Here is a 19,824-nt window from a genome sequence, read left to right as displayed (position 1 = left end):
CACACTATAAGAGCCATAAGAATACAAATTTTGTTCTTATGAGCGGCAGTAGAGTACTAAGTAGCCTTTTATTCTGAATGAGTGTAAAATGTCCAACTGCATTTGAATGCGCCATAAATCGTTCAAGCTAGATCGGAACATAAACTGTGCTCCGGAGAAAAAATTCAAAATAAAAGCTTGATATATTGCGCTGATGTCTTTTGTATTATTTGGTGTACTTTTTTTGAAGTTGGCCTAAATGGCGCATTGATGGTGTGTTATCTTGTTACGGTAATTGACATTACTACTCCTCGTCACACAAACATATAAAGAGCAATCTATCGATCATGTTCATCTTGAACAATACGATAGTGTGGATTACGAATCAAATCAAACAAAACCTAGCACTCTTGAACACAAAAAAACTGCCGTTAGAAAATGGTCTGTGGGCGCTTATTTCCGATGTTATTGTGTCCAATCAATCAATCAATCAATCAAATTTTATTTATATAGCCCTAAATCACCGAAGTCTCAAAGGGCTTCACAGAATGAAAAGAGGTCATACAGAGACATGTTTTCAATGTAAGGTACACAACAGCATCCCCTGTCAAAGCTCCCAGAAGGGGAAGGAAAAACTCAAAAACCCCAATTTGGGGAAAATCAGAAACCTCCAGAAGGGACCACAGGTGGGAGGAGCCCCCTTCCAGGCCCACAGGTTGAAGTGGATGCTGCATGTACCGAACACAGAAACAATATAAATTACAGAAAACATATTGTGCTATATAGTGCAGTGATGTCTTGACAGCAGGCAAAGCCATTGGGCAGGAACCATCCCGCATTCCAGCCAGGTGGACCGCAGACGGCTAGACTCCTAACCCGTGATGGTCGACCAGCGCAGGACCCAATGGAGGCGGTCAAGTCAACCCTCACCATCTAGCTAGCCCCCTCTCCCGGCCGGAAGAGGGGGGCAGGAAAAAAGAAGAAGGCTGCAGACAGGCTAATTTAACTAAATGCTTTTGAGTATAGATGTGTTTTTAGTCGGGATTTAAAGATTTCTACCGAGGTGGCTGCGCGAACTTCCATAGGTAGGGCATTCCATAGTACTGGCGCGCGAATGGAAAATGCCCTTGATCCCGCAGACTTCTTTTTAGCCCGTGGGGTCGATAGCAAACCGGCATTTTGTGATCGAAGTTGTCGGGACGGAACATAAGGTGATACTAAGTCGACGAGATAGGAAGGAGCTAAACCGTGTAAAATTTTATAAGTAATTAACAACACCTTAAAATCACATCTCACGTGTATTGGAAGCCAATGCAGGTCAGCTAGAATCGGAGTAATATGATCAAACTTTCTCGTCCTTGTCAATAGTCTCGCCGCTGCATTCTGTACACACTGCAGGCTTTTAATGTGAGACATGGGAAGGCCAGAAAACAAAATGTTGCAATAGTCTAGGCGCGACGTAACAAATGCATGAATTAATGTTTCTGCATCGCTAAGAGAAAGAATAGGGCGAATTTTAGCTATATTGCGGAGGTGAAAAAACGCCGTTCTTGTCATGTTATTAATATGTGTTCGAAAGGAGAGAGTTGAGTCAAATATCACGCCGAGATTTTTTGCAGAACTACTTTGGGAAATAATACAGTTTTCTAGGTTCAGCGTGGTATTCTTAAGCAGGTGCTGATGATGAGCAGGGCCAATAAATAACATCTCAGTTTTATTAGGGTTGAGAAGCAGAAAATTGGAAGACATCCATTGTTTAATCTCGGCAAGGCAAGCCTCCAGTTTACTGCACTTGCACGGATCCGTTATTTCTAAGGGCATATAGAGTTGGGTATCATCAGCATAGCAATGAAAACTAATAGCATGTTTACGTATAATATCGCCGAGAGGAATCATGTAGATGTTGAACAGTAAGGGGCCAAGTACTGACCCCTGCGGGACACCACATGAGACGGAGAAAGACTCAGAGATTGCGTCGCCATAAGAGACACTATGCGTCCTTCCCAGGATGTAAGATCTGAACCAAGAAAGTGCTGATCCCGAGATACCAACACATGATCTAAGACGTTCTATAAGAATATGATGATCAATAGTGTCAAATGCGGCACTAAGATCAAGCAGTAATAATATTGATGAGATGTTGGAATCCGAGGCTAAGAGAAGATCATTCGTCACTTTTACTAGGGCTGTCTCAGTTGAGTGGTTGGCCCTAAAACCTGACTGAAGGAGTTCAAATCTATTGTTGTCTATCATAAAATCACTAAGCTGTTGTGTTACAACTTTCTCGAGAATTTTGGCGATAAACGGAAGGTGTGACACTGGCCTATAGTTAGCGAGATCTTCAGGATCTAGGTGTGGTTTCTTAAGTAATGGTTGAATGACGGCCGTCTTAAAAGCTTCAGGTACAATGCCAGAGGAGAGTGACAGGTTGATAATATTCAAGACAGACGACCCCAAGATCGGGAACAGCTCTTTGACGAGTTTGCCTGGAAGCGGGTCGAGCATGCAGGACGTCGGCTTTGCTGCATTAACCAGTTGTGTAAGACACTCCAGGGATACTAAATCAAACTGGGACAGGGTAGCCAGACTTTCATGAACCTGATTGTCCGAACTAGCATCAACAATCACAGTTGAGGTGGTGAGCGGCGCTGCCTTTTTTATTTCTTCCCTTATTAGCTGAATCCGCTGAGTAAAGGATTGCATGAAATCGTGTGCTGAATGGAGGGAATTTTGATTAACCTGCTGCTGCTGTGTTAGCTGCGCTACCGTCTCAAATAAATACTTTGGGTTGTTTTTATTAAGACTAATCATTTTGGAAAAGTGATTAGTTTTTGCTAGCCTAAGAGCCTCTTTATATTTCAGCAAGCTATCGCACCAGGCCTGACGGAAAACCTCAAGTTTAGTTGTTCGCCATTTACGCTCAAGTTGTCTACTTAACAGTTTACACGTACGCGTTTCCTCCGTAAACCACGGAGTGCGCCGCTTCGGACGAGTTTTAAGTTTCAGCGGCGCAATAGAGTTTAGGGAATTTAGAAGAACCGAATTAAAATCATTCGCGAGCTTATCGACTGAGCCAGTGAAGGACGGAAAGGCAGCTGTTGCGGAAGGCAGTAATTCAGAAAGTGCAGCAGTCGTTGAAGAATTAATATCACGGCTCTTAAAGCCTTGGTTGTGGACAACAAGACCACACTGAGCTAGGACTTCAAATGTTATAAGATAATGATCAGACATAACGTTAGTATGTGGCAGAATTATGACGTTTGAGGCAGTTAGGCCACGGGTTAGCACTAAGTCTAAGATATTACCATTCCGGTGTGTTGCTGCTTTTATTATTTGTGTAAAACCAAATGCATCGATTATTGCTTGAAAAGCTACAGTAAGTGGCTCTGATGGGGAGTTCATATGAGTGTGGTTACACGGGGGCACAAAGTCCAAAATATACACGGCAACCCGAGAGGTGAACCTGCTTATTTTCAGCATTAGAAGACATGACCTTTATCCAAATTCTCACCTGATGATTGAATGAAGGGGGACATGCAGGGAAGGGTTGAACTTTGCCAGTAAAGTACCGTATTTCTCGGCGTACAAGTCGTGTTTCTTTTTCCTCATTTTTAACCCCATATTGGGGTGCGGGGGAGCGAGGGGCTCGATTTATACTGGCATAACTCAAAACCAGACCAATTTTCTCAACCTATCTATGATTGAATAGCATTAATTTGAATGCGAAATAAGTAATATCATGTCATTTACAAGGCTTAATATGATTCTATATATTGGTTGGCCTTGAACAAAACACATTGATCAATCATCTGGATATTTTTTTAATGTGCTTGCATTTCTATGGCCCTCATAAAAGAAACTGGTGAGGGTAAAAGCGACAAGGCTGACAATCATAAGCTAACATTTTTTTTTTATTGTTAAGGGCAATTAGGTATCAGCATTTGTGCAAACTATTGATTGTTGCAAACATTGATCCGTTGTCTGTTATTGTCGCCAGAATTCTCACAAAAGGCTTTTTGAACAAACGCCGACATGGATCTTTAACCTACAAAATGAGCTCCTATTCAGAGAAGCCTTGAAGAGTTCCGAGGGCGTCAAGTTGGATGAGGTAGACATTATCAACATCGGCTAAGGCAGATGTTACAGTTCCTTCGGTTAACAATGATCAATATCCTCAGGAAAGACTTGACTCGCTCAAAGAAATGAGTTTGCCAGAAATACCGAGGCTTTTGGAAGATCCTATTTAAATATGCATGGTTCAAGCTGTATTACGATGACTCTGAATGGAAAGGCCTTGCGAGTCAATAGGAAGGCTTAAGGAAGACGTTTTCTCATGAACATAATAACTAGACTGATACAGTGGAGCACAAAGGCTGAACTGGTAGCAAGGTTGTTCGGTATTCGTCAAACTATAACCTGCTTCATGGATGGCGGCCGTTTGCTGAATGGTTCCGGTGATGCTACGCTGACCGCAAAAAAAAAAAGAATTGTAATCAGAACTCCCAATTTATGACATTTAAAGGGATCTTACATGGAAATATAACTTTTTGGAGTTTTTAATCATGTTAAAGTGTTAATTTCCCACCCCGAACCAGTCCTTCTCAAATGGGGCACGTCATTTTCGGGGCGTAGGCAAGCGGGCTTTGCGTTTGCGCTGTTAAGTGTAATTGTCCATCCACAGCACCAGGTGGTGCTGTGGCACTCTCCAGATTTACTATGATTTATTCATTCAATTTTATTTTTTAGCATCAAACAGGTTCAGTTGGTCAAAAATGTTTCTAGTTTGAATAAGGAGTCACATTTTTTTTTAAAATTTCAGGCACTTTGATGCTATTCTTTTCCACATTCAGAATAGAATGTAATCTGTAAAAAGTTAAGTGAAAATTTGCTGAAAGTTTTTTTCATGGATATTTCTTCTTATGTTAATGTTAAATTTTTGGTATCTTATGCAATTTTCATTGATAATGATCGCGTTTATAGTCACTGCAGCGAGTGGAGGGAGGCAAGAAATTTTTTCGTCCTTTGGGGGGCAAATAAATGCGAAGCACTGCCCTAAACACACCCTATGTTATTTTACTTTATTGATGCTCATTCTGCACTCTTAACACTGGCCCCTCCATTCCAAGCAGATTAAAATGGTTTAAGAAGGGTACAATGACATTGGAGCACCCAGGAAGACCCTCATGCCGCCTTTACACCGCCCCCGTACCGCCCATGCGGTGTAAAAACACACCCACCTTATCCGAGCAGCCGTGCCTATTGTAAATTTTGGTTTTGCACAGGAGTTGAGGTGAAGAGATTTTGCACAAAATTGAAACAACAACGTTTCATTTATTAGTTGAGTCCAAGTGGTGAAAATGTGCGTTTGGAAGCACATGTATAGAAATATAGAATATAGAATATAGAAATACAGAAATGAACCATGTGCACTAAAACAATTTACGCCACATATTCATGCTGTAGAAAGACTGCTACTCGATGAGGGATTTTTCATCTGCCAATAATATCTTTTGTTTCTCTGTCCAGTACTGTTTGCATCTACTTTTGAGTTGCTTGACGTAGTAAAATCACAATTACTAACATAGGTTTACATACCTCAAGGTTACTTTAGCTTCCTTTTTCTTCTTTGTATTGTTTCATGGACAGGCGGCTTTAGAACGACATCATGAGGTGGGCGCTGCAGCCTCACAGAGATGCGCGCTGTAAGTCAACGAGACATTTCATTTCCTGGTTAGAAGTGTCCAAATTCCAAAAAAAAAAACAACAACAATAACAAAAAAAAAAAAACCTCATTATTCATAAGAAATTAAATGGCCAATGTATGTACATACAGTAAGATATGTACATACAATATTACTATATATATATATATATATATATATATATATATATATATAAACTGTGGAACGTTTAAAATACCATGCTACAGGTCCTTTATTATATTTATGACATTTCCTGTATATATGACATTTCCAAAGAGTAGATTTCTAACGATCTGGAGCCGTTTGTATGGACAAAAAAGCTAAACACAAAAAAAATACATATCTTAAAACACTCTTCCCTGTGGACATGGCCTAAACTCGGAGCGCCTTAAAAAAAAAAAAAATAAAATAAATCAACACTGCTGCTGCCAAGAGCCCAGCTTGAGATTTCTATCTGCTTCCCCCTGAGGATGTCAGCAGTGTGAGGGGGAGGAGGCGAAGTCGCGAATGGGGTGGGTGGCAACATGGATAATGCTACCTGACTAGAGATCCCAATCTGACAACACACTCGCAGACATTTACAAGAAGGCGCACGGGCCGGCCCGGTTCGGCCGTCGGACGACGGTGACACAATATCAGCGGTGCAAAGTGACAGACAGCCGGCGTATCTCCATCAGACAAGAGCTCATTGTTGGGACAAAATAGATCCGACTGACCGGGCTGACCTGCGCCCTTTCCGCGCTGCCTGCCAAGCCAGGAGAGAGTGATAGATAAGCTTGGCTATCAGCTACTTGTTCCTCGACACATAAACTTTCCTGCCCTTTCCACCTCCCGCTCCTATTTATTCATAACCAAGCCTGTCTGGCTCCCGCCACTGGACCACCATCCCTGGAGGCCAAACGCACGAGACGAAGCCTGACAGTACTCTATCCACCAAGAGATTACAGACAGTCGCGGTGTCATTCACTCACATCAAATTAACAAATCGGGACGGACACATCTCTGAAATCTTCTCTCATCAGCTCGAGTGTGATGTCCTAATGAGTGTGGCTGTCGATACCGGTCCGCATGACACACTGGGCCCTGTGGGCGGACAATTAGGAGAGCAGGAGGATGTTTTCCTTGTGTCACTGCTGGTATTGGTACTAATAAACCGTAATTTACCGCCGTATTATCTGGTGACACGCAGTCCCACGAGGCTTGACAATGAAGTGGCATAAAAGGACCCCTTTGGATGGCGCCAATATGAACTAGGGGCCGGAATCCGACGCGTCAGATTCCGTGCGTCGGTATGCACCGTCTGATTTGTTTAGAAAACGGCGTCGTAACATCAGAGCTTTGCGGGAGCGTTTGCAACGGATTCATCCTTGAATCCGCGTCTGCAATGCACGATACTGTGTCGAGAGTGTGGGAGTCCACTGTGAGCGGAAAAGTTGGTGGTATGCATCGTTTACATGTTTATCTTCCACCCCTGTAAAAACTTTCCAATTTTTCTAAACATGAGCAATAGTTTCTACTGCCAGAAAAGGCTTGGAGGGGTATTTCTTCTCACGCATGTGCAGAAGCTGCTTAATAGTCAACATCATTGTGTGTGTCTTTGTTGTGGTGGAATTTTAGACAATTTTGCAGTGTGACATGCTGATGATCGGGCAGTTGTCAAAAGAGGGTAGGCATTGTCATATTTGTCTCAAGTCAGATTAGCATATCTAGGATTTAAAGGGACACTGATACTGTAACATATTGTTGGTCGTTAAGAACACATTTATTTGCAAGTTTTTGACATGTATAATCATTTAATTTATTAATGAAAAAAGGTCTAACTATAACGCAGTGTCCCTTTGAGTGCCAAGGACAAGAATTCTCAACTTTTAAAATAGTAATAACAATAATAAATAATAAAATTCTCATCAAATACATTTTTTAAGGGCTGACACCCTTAACTAATGCTTACCTAATTTAAGCCAATTGATCACTGTAGTGATAACTGTGACCATTGGATGGCGGTGTTTCCGCACTTACAACACAGATATTACCTACATGCAATTCAAAGTAAGGAATGGAAATCAATCTTTCATGATACCACCCATAGTTACATAGATACAAAATATTCTGTCTGCCTTGAAAGATGAGTGAAAATGCTAAAGATCCTGGCCGTCTAGAGGTTTTCTTTTCCGATAATGCTTGGCACTCAAAGAGTTAATATCCTGAAAACTTTTGTTTATTTCCCAATATAAAATTTGACGCAGATTTCTACAAACCATTATCCGTCCCATGTTTAACAGAGGAAGCTGGTTGGATGCCTTGGATTTTCTTAGTCTTGATTTGGTGTCAGTGTTATCAATAAGAGACACTGGAGATAAAGAACACAACCTGAGTCAAACTTGTCTTTTATAAAGGAAGAAGAAGGATTTGGCCTAAACGTTCCGGCCAAAAGGTTTTGAAGAGTGCCTGTACACCTTATTCTTTTATTTCTCTCACAAGCAGGGTGTGATTACCAACATAAACAAAATCATGCACTCTCAGGAGTGTTTCTTATCTCCCCCAACTGGATGAGGACCTTCCACTCTCTAAGGTCATGGTTTAACAAATACCTGCATGCACCTTTTACCACACACTGAGCAAATACTAATAATTGAATACAATGGTTATAAAGTATGTGTTTAAATGGGATGATGTGTATCTTTTTTCCTCCACTAGATCTTTACCTGCCTTTTTCTTGCCTTGGTCTCGACTACTCAATATCTTGATCTTGAATTTGCCAAGGCCAATTTGGTCTCACGTTGCCTCAGTCTTGATTTAGTCTTAACTGGATCTCAAGCTGATCTGGTCTTGTTCTTGATTAGGTCATGGCTTAGCTCTCTGCTTTAGATCTCGATCAAAAATAATGATAGGTAGACTTCGCCCTCTGTCAGATTCCCACATTATTGATCTACTCCTACCAATTTCTTCGGTATTACTTGACCAAATTCCTAAAACAAATCTTCCGGAGGAGTGGAAGCTGTTTTGGCTCCAAAGGAGGGGAGGGGAACCAACCCTTGACGCGATCTTCGCAGTTGGCATGAGACTGCACCCTGGTGTCTGAGTGATGGCTACATGTGGTGTTGACTCAACCCATCACCAGCGACAAATGTGGCGAGGCCACCCTGGACTTCTACTCCCGTTCCGACATGTCACCCACACGTTCACATTGACGTCCTGCTGAAGTGATGCTGCAGAAATCCACCCTGACATTGGTGGCCTGAATGTTATGACAGATATATACAAAAACATCTGCGGGAGACCTTGAATCCATGGGAATCTTATTGCATCGGTGGCACTTCTGAATGAATACTGCAATCATTAGAATGTTTAATTATTTGCTGGCTTTGGAAAACCAAAACAAAAATGGCAACTTCTTTTAATTGAAATTGGACTCACAAGATGCATTCAAGCACATTAGATTGACTGAATACGGACTAAATCTAGCGTCAGCCGAGCTAACACACCTAAAGGAGGGAAGTTTTTTAACCCTCTGGTTAAGTTGTGGGTCAAATTGACCCGTTTGAAAGTTAAAGTAAATGATGAATGTCATTTTTCAGTCGGATACTTCCTCTTGGTTTATTGTATAATGAACATATATTTTTCTGCCACTTTTAAATAAGCAAAACCCGGGTCAAAATGACCCAAGGATATTACTGGTCTCTGAAAGGAAAAAAGGCATCACAAGCTTTTTTGTTGGCATGATTTTGTATGAGTCAGAGTCTAATTGACCCAGGATGTGATTAATATTATAAAGAAACAAATGGAACACACGGATATGGATTAAATATTGTATTTATTACTTAGTGAGTGGATTTCCAAACAAAAGATCTGGATTTTTGACTATTAAATAAATTAAAACAATTACATAAATCCATGATATGTTGCACTATCTTCCTAATATGTATATAGTCTTTTCACTCAATCCGTCATATGCTTTGTATGTACTGTAAGTCTATTAATTTATTATTGGTTCACTATTACTGCCCTTATTGCTCTATTGCTGTTTATTTTTTTGTTGTCGTTTCGGTTATATTGCCTACCTCATTATTTGCTCGATTATGGAATGTCGTCTGGTTTGGGAAGTGAACAGAATAAGAATTGCATTGTGAGGTATTACATATGACAATAAAACTCTTGAATCTATTTTGGATAAATGCACACACCCCCGGGTCATATTGACCCATAGAAATGCTTGCTGTTCCTGACAAATGAACATAAATCAATGGTTAAAACAAACATTCAATTTGGATTATACACATTTCAGGCACGTTTGGGTGACTAAAAAAAGCCCCGGGTCAAAGTGACCCAGGGGTATTATTTCTGTTCCTTGCAAACAAACTTAACCAGCAGGGTTAATGCACCCAGAACAGGCTAATGCAAGATTTGATTTGAAAGATCACTGTAATGTCTCCAAATAACACACGTAACCAAACTGACAGCACTTTGTCATCACTCATCACTGTCAGCCCAATTAGAATGTATTTTTCACCATTAATGACACAATAAGATTCTATTGGATGACTTTAACTTGCATTTTCAAAAATGGAGTCATGCCGACAAGTTTTGTCGTGACAAGACCTTCGTCCTTAAGCAAAAAGATAATATTTTAAATAAAGTCTAATTGCTAGTCATACCTCACCGGAAGAGTCCCAAATATCACTTAGGTACGAATAGCCATTTTGTTATCCTTCACAGCTTTCAACAAAGCTTTGTTAGAGGCCCTTTAAAACTCAACACACATTTTAAAGCCAATTTCCAAGTTCAAGTGGTGTTAAGTCAAAATGTGCTTCCCGGCGACGGCGATTCATCACTTTGTTAGCGCCCGCTACGTCTCTTTGCAACAGGACTATTACTCCAAGCTGGTGTCCGTGGGAATCATCTGGTTATGTGTAATGAGGCCTCTTATTATTAGCGCTTATGCATCCATCAGCTTGAGTGCGGACCTCCCACTTGGTCCTTTCGGCGCCTCGGCACTCAAGCGTTTGCTGCTGCTCTTCAAGCTTTTTTTTCTTTTTTTGCTCCGGCAATTACATCGGACAAAAAAAAAAAGATGAATATGGAACCCTGACTCAGAGAAGTCTACTGAGATGGTGAGAGGAGTTCTAAAGGGCTCTCCAAAACGTCAAGAAAATTATTTGACTTTTTTTTTATCCTCCCTCTCTCCATGGTTGAAAGAGCCTTCTTCCCAGGTTCCATGACCTTCTGGCTCGGAGGAGAATCTCTTGGCCGCGACCATGCCAGCTCTTGCTACCTCTGAGTGAGCGCTGAGCGGATGCGTGTGGACAGCGGAGAGGAGGAGGGTAAATATTTAGCCGTGCCACATGAGGAGGGGCTCACAGGTTCTCCCTTTGCCAGGCCATGTCGCCATCCTGCTCCCTTCTCGCTCTGTATTCAGGGTCACGGATCTCATTTCTCAGATAATATTTCAAGCTGGCCACAGATGGCAAATTAAATTGGAGACCTTCCATTGTGCGGGGCATAAAGGATGGCTTTTGGGAGCTTCTCGAAGAGATGATACCAAAAGGAAATTGATAGTGTCCATTTATGTCTACTCGAAAGGTCTTAGTTGATGTATGCGTGAAAATGCTTTCATTCAAAGACGAACCATGAAATAGAGCAGAATCAGGAAGTTTACATGGATAGTTTAGTCACTGTGGATGCATGCTAGTTCATTTATTGGCTGAAGTAACGCGACATTCCACTTGACCTTTACCAGGATGTCCAGCTACTTGTGATCAGAGAATAATTTCCTTATAGTTAAGCAGAATTTGGAATATACGTCAAAGTTATTAATTATGAGGGAAAGAGTTGTATGTTTGTGAGCATGGGCGTTTCTATTTCATTTTTAGGGAGTGCTCAACCACCCCAAAATTTCAGAGATTTTTTTTTTTTAATGTCCTTTTTAAACCTTGAGCGGTATTTTGTTTAATCCTTTGAGCTTTACATCAAAAGCATTTCACACAAAAGAAAAAAAAAAATTGAAAGCTGGCAGCAGGGAGCTGAAATTTTACCTATATGGTGACAACATGTCACAAAGATGAACAAGGCATGACCATTTAGTAGGGTTTTTTTTTTTCTTGTTGTTTTTAGGAGTGTGCAGCCCTTGTCTAAAATACTCCAAAAAATGTTTGGAAGAAAATGGCCCAAAGATGGTCAAAATACTACACAAGGGTTAAACAAGCTAGTTATGTGTAGTAAAACACAGTACTTTATTGAAACAGTACTTTATCTTATTCAGGGGCGGAGCTACCTGGTCGCCAAGGCAACTCCTTGTCACTTTATGGCCACCCCTCAGACCACGCTCACACTGAGGAGAAAATTTGTGATTTTTCTGCCATTTATCAATTTTTTTAGAGAACCTTGATACTGTCTTAGCATTTTTTTAATATTAGCTACATAGCAACATTATGATGCCTACATATTTAGCAACATTATGATGCCTTTTCACAAAACCAGGCTTATGTCATGGAGATTCGTTTTTAGTTATTTACAGCCAAAAGTTTCAAATTGTAATTGAAATTTGAGTAATGGAGAATTAGTACACCATGCACACCATTCAAAGATGAAAGTGCCAAAGCTTTAAACGCATTTTTCTCCATACTAGGGATTTCAACTCGGCACCATTCAAATTGCTGGAGCACTGTCAATTTTTGATCTACCTCCATGTAATATATATCCTTTGAAAGAGAATTGAGTGTAGCATTGGAATATATAAAAATCTCAATTTTCATTTACCCTAACATTTTGTGAAAATCCATGACAAATAAACAATTGATCTGACTGCAAACTTTAAGATGATCTGTTTTGCTTTGGATGGTATGATAAAGAATGACCGACACACACACAGCCAGACCTGACCGGGTTGTTGTGTCAACTTAGCCACTCAAAAACTTGTGGCTACGCAACTGTTCACTGTTATTGATGGCCATCAAAAATTTACAGGGCTGGCAGTGATTGAGTTAATTCTGACAACCATTACAAATTTGGTTTAAACTGTTGTTCTGAGTACAAAAAGCGTCAAAGCTGTGTGAAGGGTACCAAAGATAAAAATAAAAAAAACTTTGTGACCTTAAGTGCTTTTTGGAATCCTTCCACTGAAGAGCAATTACCTTGGTGGTTAGATAAATTTAGGTGCGGTTAAATACACTTTTAAGAGGTTTTAGACTCCACCTAGATCTTTGGTTGAGCCAGCTCTCACTTAAAACTAGTCCAAAAAAAAATTCTTGCAGATTTTCCCTCATTGCATGTTTGAGGTACCGTACGTCTGCCATTTTGGGGGAGTGGCAGGACGTCTTTTTTTTAAAACCACAACTCTTTTCGCCAGCTGCAAATTTGAGGTAATTATCACTAAACAGGTTGTTGCGTGTGATCAGAAGACAACAGGCCTCACGGCGTGGTAATAGGAGCATGTGGCTCATTAAGCCAAGGTTATTTTTGAATGCCGTTTACTAAGTAACAGTTGAACATTTGTGATTGCGAGGTGGCTTCACATTAAGGAGTAATTGGAACACTCAGACTTTCTTGAAGGAAATAAATTTGAAATATATGACTGTATGTGTTTTCTAATACAGTCATTTAGATCTGTATTCAGTTTAAAACAGTATAGGGGTGCCACGATCAGGATATTTGCATATTTCCTCATGAAATTAATAAATGAATGTATAACTAGATATATCTGTCTGAGTGTTGCAGTTGCGTTACCACAGTCCTTCTCGCAGGGGGTCATGATGCCATGCCGGGAGGGGTCACATTAATGGTTAATGTGATTTTGAAAATAAATAAACCTCTTTCTTCAGGTTAAAATGTTTGAAATATCTGTGCTCCTGTGTTAATGTTCCAGATCAATTTATATTTATGATTTATTTTGATTTAAAACCTTTCTTATGCTGGTCAAAAATGTTTCTAGTATGAAGTAGAATAAACATTTTTGTTGTTTCAGGCACCCTGACGCACTTAGTTTTTTTTCTGTTTCAGACTAACGTGTAACCTGTGTAAACTCTATGAAATGTAAACAATTGTTGCAAGTTGATTTGATTTGCTTTTTTTGTTAATGTTAAAAAGGACACCATTTTTATTGGTATTGATCTTATTTATAGCTACCACAGTGATTGGGGGGGGGGTGCAAAATGTTTTCTTGGCTAGGGGGGACTTTGCAAAAAATTAATTGAGAAGCACTGCATCAACAAGAGGGGTGCAAAATGTTTTCTTGGCTGGGGGGTGGGGGGGGGGGGGGGACTTTCCCAAAAAATAATTGAGGAGCACTGCATCAACAAGAAACCTAATAGTCCATTAATGCCAAATTCAAACCAAGGTGATCAAACTTCACAATGATGTCGCATCCATCCCTCAGGACTTGTTTAAAATGACATCATTAAATACATTCGATAATTATTGAAGCTGCGGAAGTGAAACATTAATCATCTATAATTGGGCAGGGTGACAAATACCCAAGGTCCGAGACCGCGCGCGTGTATACAGCAGAGTAATAAAAGTTAATATAATTATCACGCTACATCATTGCTGACATTACTAAACGCAATTAAAACCAAGCGAACGGTCAGTTAGATGAAGAGCACAATAAAAGTCAATTGGAGAACACATCAAGTTGATTGCGCGTTGCTCGCAATCTTTTTCATTTATTGAATATGGCGGTAAAAGTGAGCCGTTCCAAAGGTGAACCCGGGGGCGCGAGGACACGCTAGCCAGGTTAACCGGAGTTTTACGTCATTGCTCTGCGACAAACATGCTCAGCTCAGTCTTCTGCCGTTTCAATCGCAAGGGAAATAGCATAAGCCTGGAAAAAAAACTTGTACATGCATAAAGAGAGAAACATCACCACAAATTATACAGGTTTAAATAGCCCTGAACCGTTTTAGGCATAGTTCACACGCAGCTGGGGTTCTTGCACACGGACGGTGAATGTCTCCGGTTAGTTTTTTTGGGTGGGATTAGAACCAAAAGTCTCAAATACTCCGACCAAAGTGGAGATTTGCCAAATTCTCCTGAAGCGCGTTTGGGCGTAGCAATCATAAACCGAAGATTTACATGATTACTCTATTTCTCGCCAAAGACGCCGATGCCGGTGACGTTAAGAGACAGTTTTTCTCTGATGGTACAGTATTTGGTGAAGCTACTACCGCCTAGCAGCTTGGCAGGCTTGTAAATGAATATGCGGATTTGTGTCGCGGCATTTTATTTTTAAATAACGGCTGAATGGATGGAACTGTTTATACACGAAGAGGGTAAAATTATTCAGGTTTCAATAGCCCTGGTTACTTGTAGACAAGGCCTTATTCTCGGGAATTGGCGCGGAGGCAATCGGATGCAAAGTGCGGGCAAGGATGAGGGAGCGCGCCCGTTGCAGCGCGCTCGTCGCAGCGCGCCGACTGCTTGTTCCGGGCTCTGGTTATATTCTGTCACATTAGCGCTAGCGCAGCGGATATGTTGACAGAGAGAGGACATTGCACATCGAGTCTGGGGGGCTTTTTCCAAGGCTGGTGGCATGGGGGACGGGGGGACAAGTGCGCGGGTCCGTGCGCATTGGCGTCCACGGGCTCGCCTGTGGAGTGGAGCATGTGGACGCCCGCCCGCTCGGCAGCCTCGCAGCTCTCGTCATTTCGCATCAATCCGCAGCCCCTCAATAGAAATAGGACAGGCGTCCTAAAGCTACGCATTACTAAGAGCGGCGGTGGCATTAAGCGGTGACCCCCGAGTAGCTCGGCTTGAAATATAGAGAGTGCGGCCCGGTGGAAGGGAAACTTCCCTCTAACGCCTTTTGCCACCCTGTGGACCGGCCGTTACTTGGGCACACTTTTCCGCAAGAAATTTTCAGAAATGTTCTCCATGTCTGAGACAAATTAATGAGTAAATAAATGAATTCATCAAGTCTTCTGTTTTTTCAATTGTTCTTAGTAAGTCATAGTGCCTTGTCACTGGTAAGGTATTTTTAAGACCATGCCAAGATGGAAAAACAAAACAAAACTGCGATTTCCATCTAATTGTTTTGAACAAGGCGGCTAGTTGGGTCAACTTTGCAAGCATTATCTGTCCTATTATTGTCAACCTTTACTGAAAATAATGCTATATTTTCAAAATAACTTCAAATTTTATTTTAGTTCAAATTTTAGTTCATTACTCAAGATACTTAAATAGAAAAATAACTGATTCCTTTATGTACTAAAGTCGTAATCAGTCACTTTAATACTTAAAGGACAGCGTGTAAAATTTAGACTGTTTTTCATTATGGACAGCAGGAGGTGCTGCAGGTGCTGCATTTACCACTGTTCGTAGCTAAAACAAAAATGGCCGCCTCCGGAGAAGTGCAAACCCCCATGTAATATAATTTAAGGATAACTAGACCTACGATTATATTTAAAACACACTGTTGGTCATCAAGAACACGTTCATTTGCATGTTTTTGAAATTTAAAATCATTTAATTTATTCCTTTTTCATGAAAAACGGTCAAAATCTTACACTCTGTCCCTTTAACTGGCTAAAGAAATCAATTGGTCTTGAATTCATTTAGTATCAGTCATTTTAGACTCTCTTTAAACCTTATGATTAAAATATTAAAGGCCGCACCTCCTGACTAATGTACGCTATAGTGTCCTGTAATTATTAGTCCAGCCGAGCAAAGTTTTTTTTTTAAAACTCTCCTTGGATCAACAGAATTTAAACCCATGAACGTGAAACGCCCTGTTTCCTTGCCTTATACTTTAATACAGAACAGAACATGAGTATTTTTTTCACTTCTGTATGTTTTTTTTTTTTTTTTTTTTTAGGAGGGGGAGGTATCAAGGTAGTTTTCAGGCAGTGACAACACCAAGCAAAAAAATAAATAAATAAGCTTTGTCAGTCATGATGGCCCGCCTGAATGCTAAAGTTCAGCCGCAGCAAACTGGAGACCATAGCGAGTACATTAGTCATAAGCACTCTCATTTATTTCTGACATTTCTCGCTTTGTCTCAATGGTTACAATGACGAATCTGTTCGTCCAATGAGGAAACAGCTGAGGTCTAGGATGGTACCTGTTCTCACTCTGTCATTGTCAAGAAGTGGGCTTGAAGTTCTCAAAATAAGCGTTTGCTTGCTTGGAGCTGTTTCTCTCTCCCAGTTAAGGTTTACATGAATCTGACACAAAACAAAACAGAATTAAACATGGTACATTAAAAAAAATACAAAAATTCAATCAAAAATTCTGAAGCTTAATGTTAATATAATATGTGAAACTCCCTTGACAGGTTGGTTAATGGAAATTAGCCTTAGTTATTCGATGATTAAACTAGTGGTGTCCAAACTAAGGCCCCGGAGCCATCTGTGGCCCACTATACGTTCTTAAGTGGCCGCTGACATATATTTAAAATGGCATGGTTTTTTTTTCTTTACTAACCATTAGATATCCAAACGTTGCTTTCCTTTGAAATCCTACTTTCAAACCCAAGTCTTCAACCCTAACTTAAGACCATACCACTGGATTGTAACAAATTCTTCATTACTTTTCAATTAAAAATAAAGAGTTTTAAACATTTGGGGATAAAGACACGCAAACCTCCAGGACACATTGACCCACGCAGACATTGTTGCTTTACTTGATAAATCAACTTAGTAACTGGCTAAAACAATACACTATCTTGGATTATACACATTTCAGAACATGTTTGAGTGACCAATGATCCGGGTAAAAGTGACCCAGGGGCATTATTGCTGTACCTTGAAAACAGACAAAACAAGGTGGTTAGAACCCTAATCCTGATTTAAATCCCTTACCCTAACGCAGGGGTACAAAGACTTTTTGGAGTCTGGAACCCTTTTTAGAAAGCAAATTTTCCAAGGTCCCCCATTGCAAATGTTAGCTGTGTTGCCCTGTGTGCCAAATATTTGCCATGTCTTGGGTGGTGAATTTGTTTTAATAATTATTTACTTTATTTATTTATTTTATTAATATTATTTGTAAGTATCAAGCCTGGAAGCCTTGTTTGTATACTGCTTGTTTAAAAAAGGGGCAATAAATAGACGTGTTTGATCACACATGATGAATAATTGAGATTAATAATCGTGATTATTATTTCAGCCATAATCATCCAGCCCTAGTTCAGGCAAGTATTGCTTCATTGATTAATTTTGGTGGGCTCCATGTGTTAAGTTAGAATTTTTTTAATTTTCATGGAATAAAACCATGTCTTGACAGTGCAAAAGCATCAATAGCAGCAGGTAGGGCAGGGAAAATTAAATGCCAGCCCTTGGAAGTCCCAAGCAGAGGCTAAAATTTGACTGAGAGGATGCAAAGGTGGCGCCTTTCCACTCGGCAGCCTCCCCGAAGCCTCCAACAGAAGCTTCACACTTCATTACTGCAACGTCAGTGAAGTGTGAAGCCATTATGTGGGAGCGGTGGGACAGGCTGCGGGTATAACTAGGGGTGTAACTAATAACCGCCCCCGCACACACAAATCGCAGACCCCCGTGCACAAATCACTTTCTGCAAGCGGAATCGAGTCATTCAAACGGAATCATTATTTAATATATTCAAACAGCTGCGAGGTGTTGTCCCAGTGTCAACTGAACGGGGGCCCAACAAACAGCTGGCGGGCCATTTTCTTGCCCCGCAGCACTGCTTGCAATTACACTTAAACACGCCCGGATGTGATTCACAAGCATGAAGCAAATTTGCTGCAAATCACATACATGGGGAACAACCACGCAGCTGTCATGCAACTAAATCCAAAAGGAGAGGCTGACTTTGAAAAGGATTCTTTGTGTAGTCTACTACCCCCTAGTGGATAATAGCGGTACATCGGGCCGATGCACATTTTAGTTACCCCAGCACAGAGGGATGCTAATATTTTGTCTGATTGTGTGGTTATTTTTTTTTTTTATTTCCTTCAACGCATAGTTTTAATAATAAGCGCTCGTCATCAATGATAAAAGTCTTGGTTAGCAATCGGACACTCGTAGATGATGATTTTCTGGTGCCAAAAGAAAAGTGGTTGACTGCCAGTAGCTCACTGAATGGAAAATGAATAGCTGCTTATTTTGGGGGAATCAACATTTTAATGAAAGCAGCATTGGCAGCCTGGTCGCGCTCAAAGCCTGAAAGTGAGTGCACAAGTAGTTTCTGCGCGACAATCAAAACCATCCATTTTCAATCAGTGGGACTTATGGCACAATCCCAGGAAGGAAAGATTTGCTTTGAGCTCTGATTCGAATTTTGGACGACGGGATCGAATTAATATGCAGCACAAAATAGACATCACATTTACTTCCAATCAAATGGGACTGGATGTATTTTCTGTTTAAAAAAAAATATTCTCTGAGAACATTTAAACTTTCTTTTCAAATATTTTTGTCAGTTAAACAACACAGTAAACGTGGGCCTATACTGTATCAAGAACTGTGTCTATAAAACATATTTGGCAGAATAAAAGGCTTGAAAGTGTGTCGTCAGAATAAATGTATAGAATTGACTGACAAATAAAAATGCATATATTCGAGTATGGTTTAACATTTAAATAGACTTAAAGAGGCGTTAACTGAGACTTCACTAAGAATTAATTTCATAAAGGTGCTGATTTGGTAGAGTCAAGTTTGCTGTTATTTAGACATTGTCTCTCGCTGACACACACACGCCGGTGTACGCCTTTAATTTGACCTGTGCACGTCTATAGCAAGATATCTTTGAGAAAAAAAATCGTATCACCAATTATGTTGTTTTGTTTTGATGCTTCTGTCAATGCTGGGCAATTACAAGTGTGCAAATAACGCACCTGCTCCCTCGTTTTGCAGCAGCTGCATCGCTCAAAACATGATAAATACACAATAAAATGTCGTCAGTGTGAATGTTCTTATTTGCATTGGTGGTATTATACAAGGTGACTTTACCTGCTTATGTTGCAAAGAAATCAACGTTGATGATTGCTGATGAAATAAAGCACCCAAAGGAGTTCTTCTTTCTGTGAAATTAAATTGGCGCTTGGCAAACTAACTCTTGGTGCCTTGTCGCCACCTACCGGACTGAAGTGTAGAGCAGGTCGTCAATAAAACGCAAAAAAAAATGCATATACTCCATTAACAATGGTGGATTCAATCCAATCTTTCTGTGGTAACGCACGCTTCTTAATTGTATT

General features: G+C 40.5%; 1 protein-coding gene across 3 annotated transcripts in view; it reads right to left on the bottom strand.

Annotated features, from left to right (window-relative positions):
- The window catches only part of LOC148410357 (uncharacterized), a 171,571-nt gene extending 151,870 nt beyond the window's left edge, over nucleotides 1–19,701 (bottom strand). For all 3 annotated transcript variants that reach the window (XR_015868141.1, XR_015868142.1, XR_015868143.1), the window contains exons 1-3: nucleotides 19,580–19,701; nucleotides 16,732–16,834; nucleotides 5,575–5,679 (exon numbers count right to left, since the gene is read on the bottom strand). The gene's annotated coding sequence lies outside the window, so the exon portion shown is untranslated. The remainder of the gene's footprint in view (nucleotides 1–5,574; nucleotides 5,680–16,731; nucleotides 16,835–19,579) is intronic.
- Nucleotides 19,702–19,824: the final 123 nt, after the last annotated feature.

This window comes from Hippichthys cyanospilos, chromosome 16 (genome assembly GCF_059441005.1).
Source record: "Hippichthys cyanospilos isolate Australia breed blue-spotted pipefish chromosome 16, RoL_Hcya_1.0, whole genome shotgun sequence".
NCBI classification, from domain to species: Eukaryota; Metazoa; Chordata; class Actinopteri; order Syngnathiformes; family Syngnathidae; genus Hippichthys; species Hippichthys cyanospilos.
The sequence above is the reverse complement of the archived record's forward strand: the minus strand, read 5'-3'. Positions and strand labels throughout refer to the sequence as shown.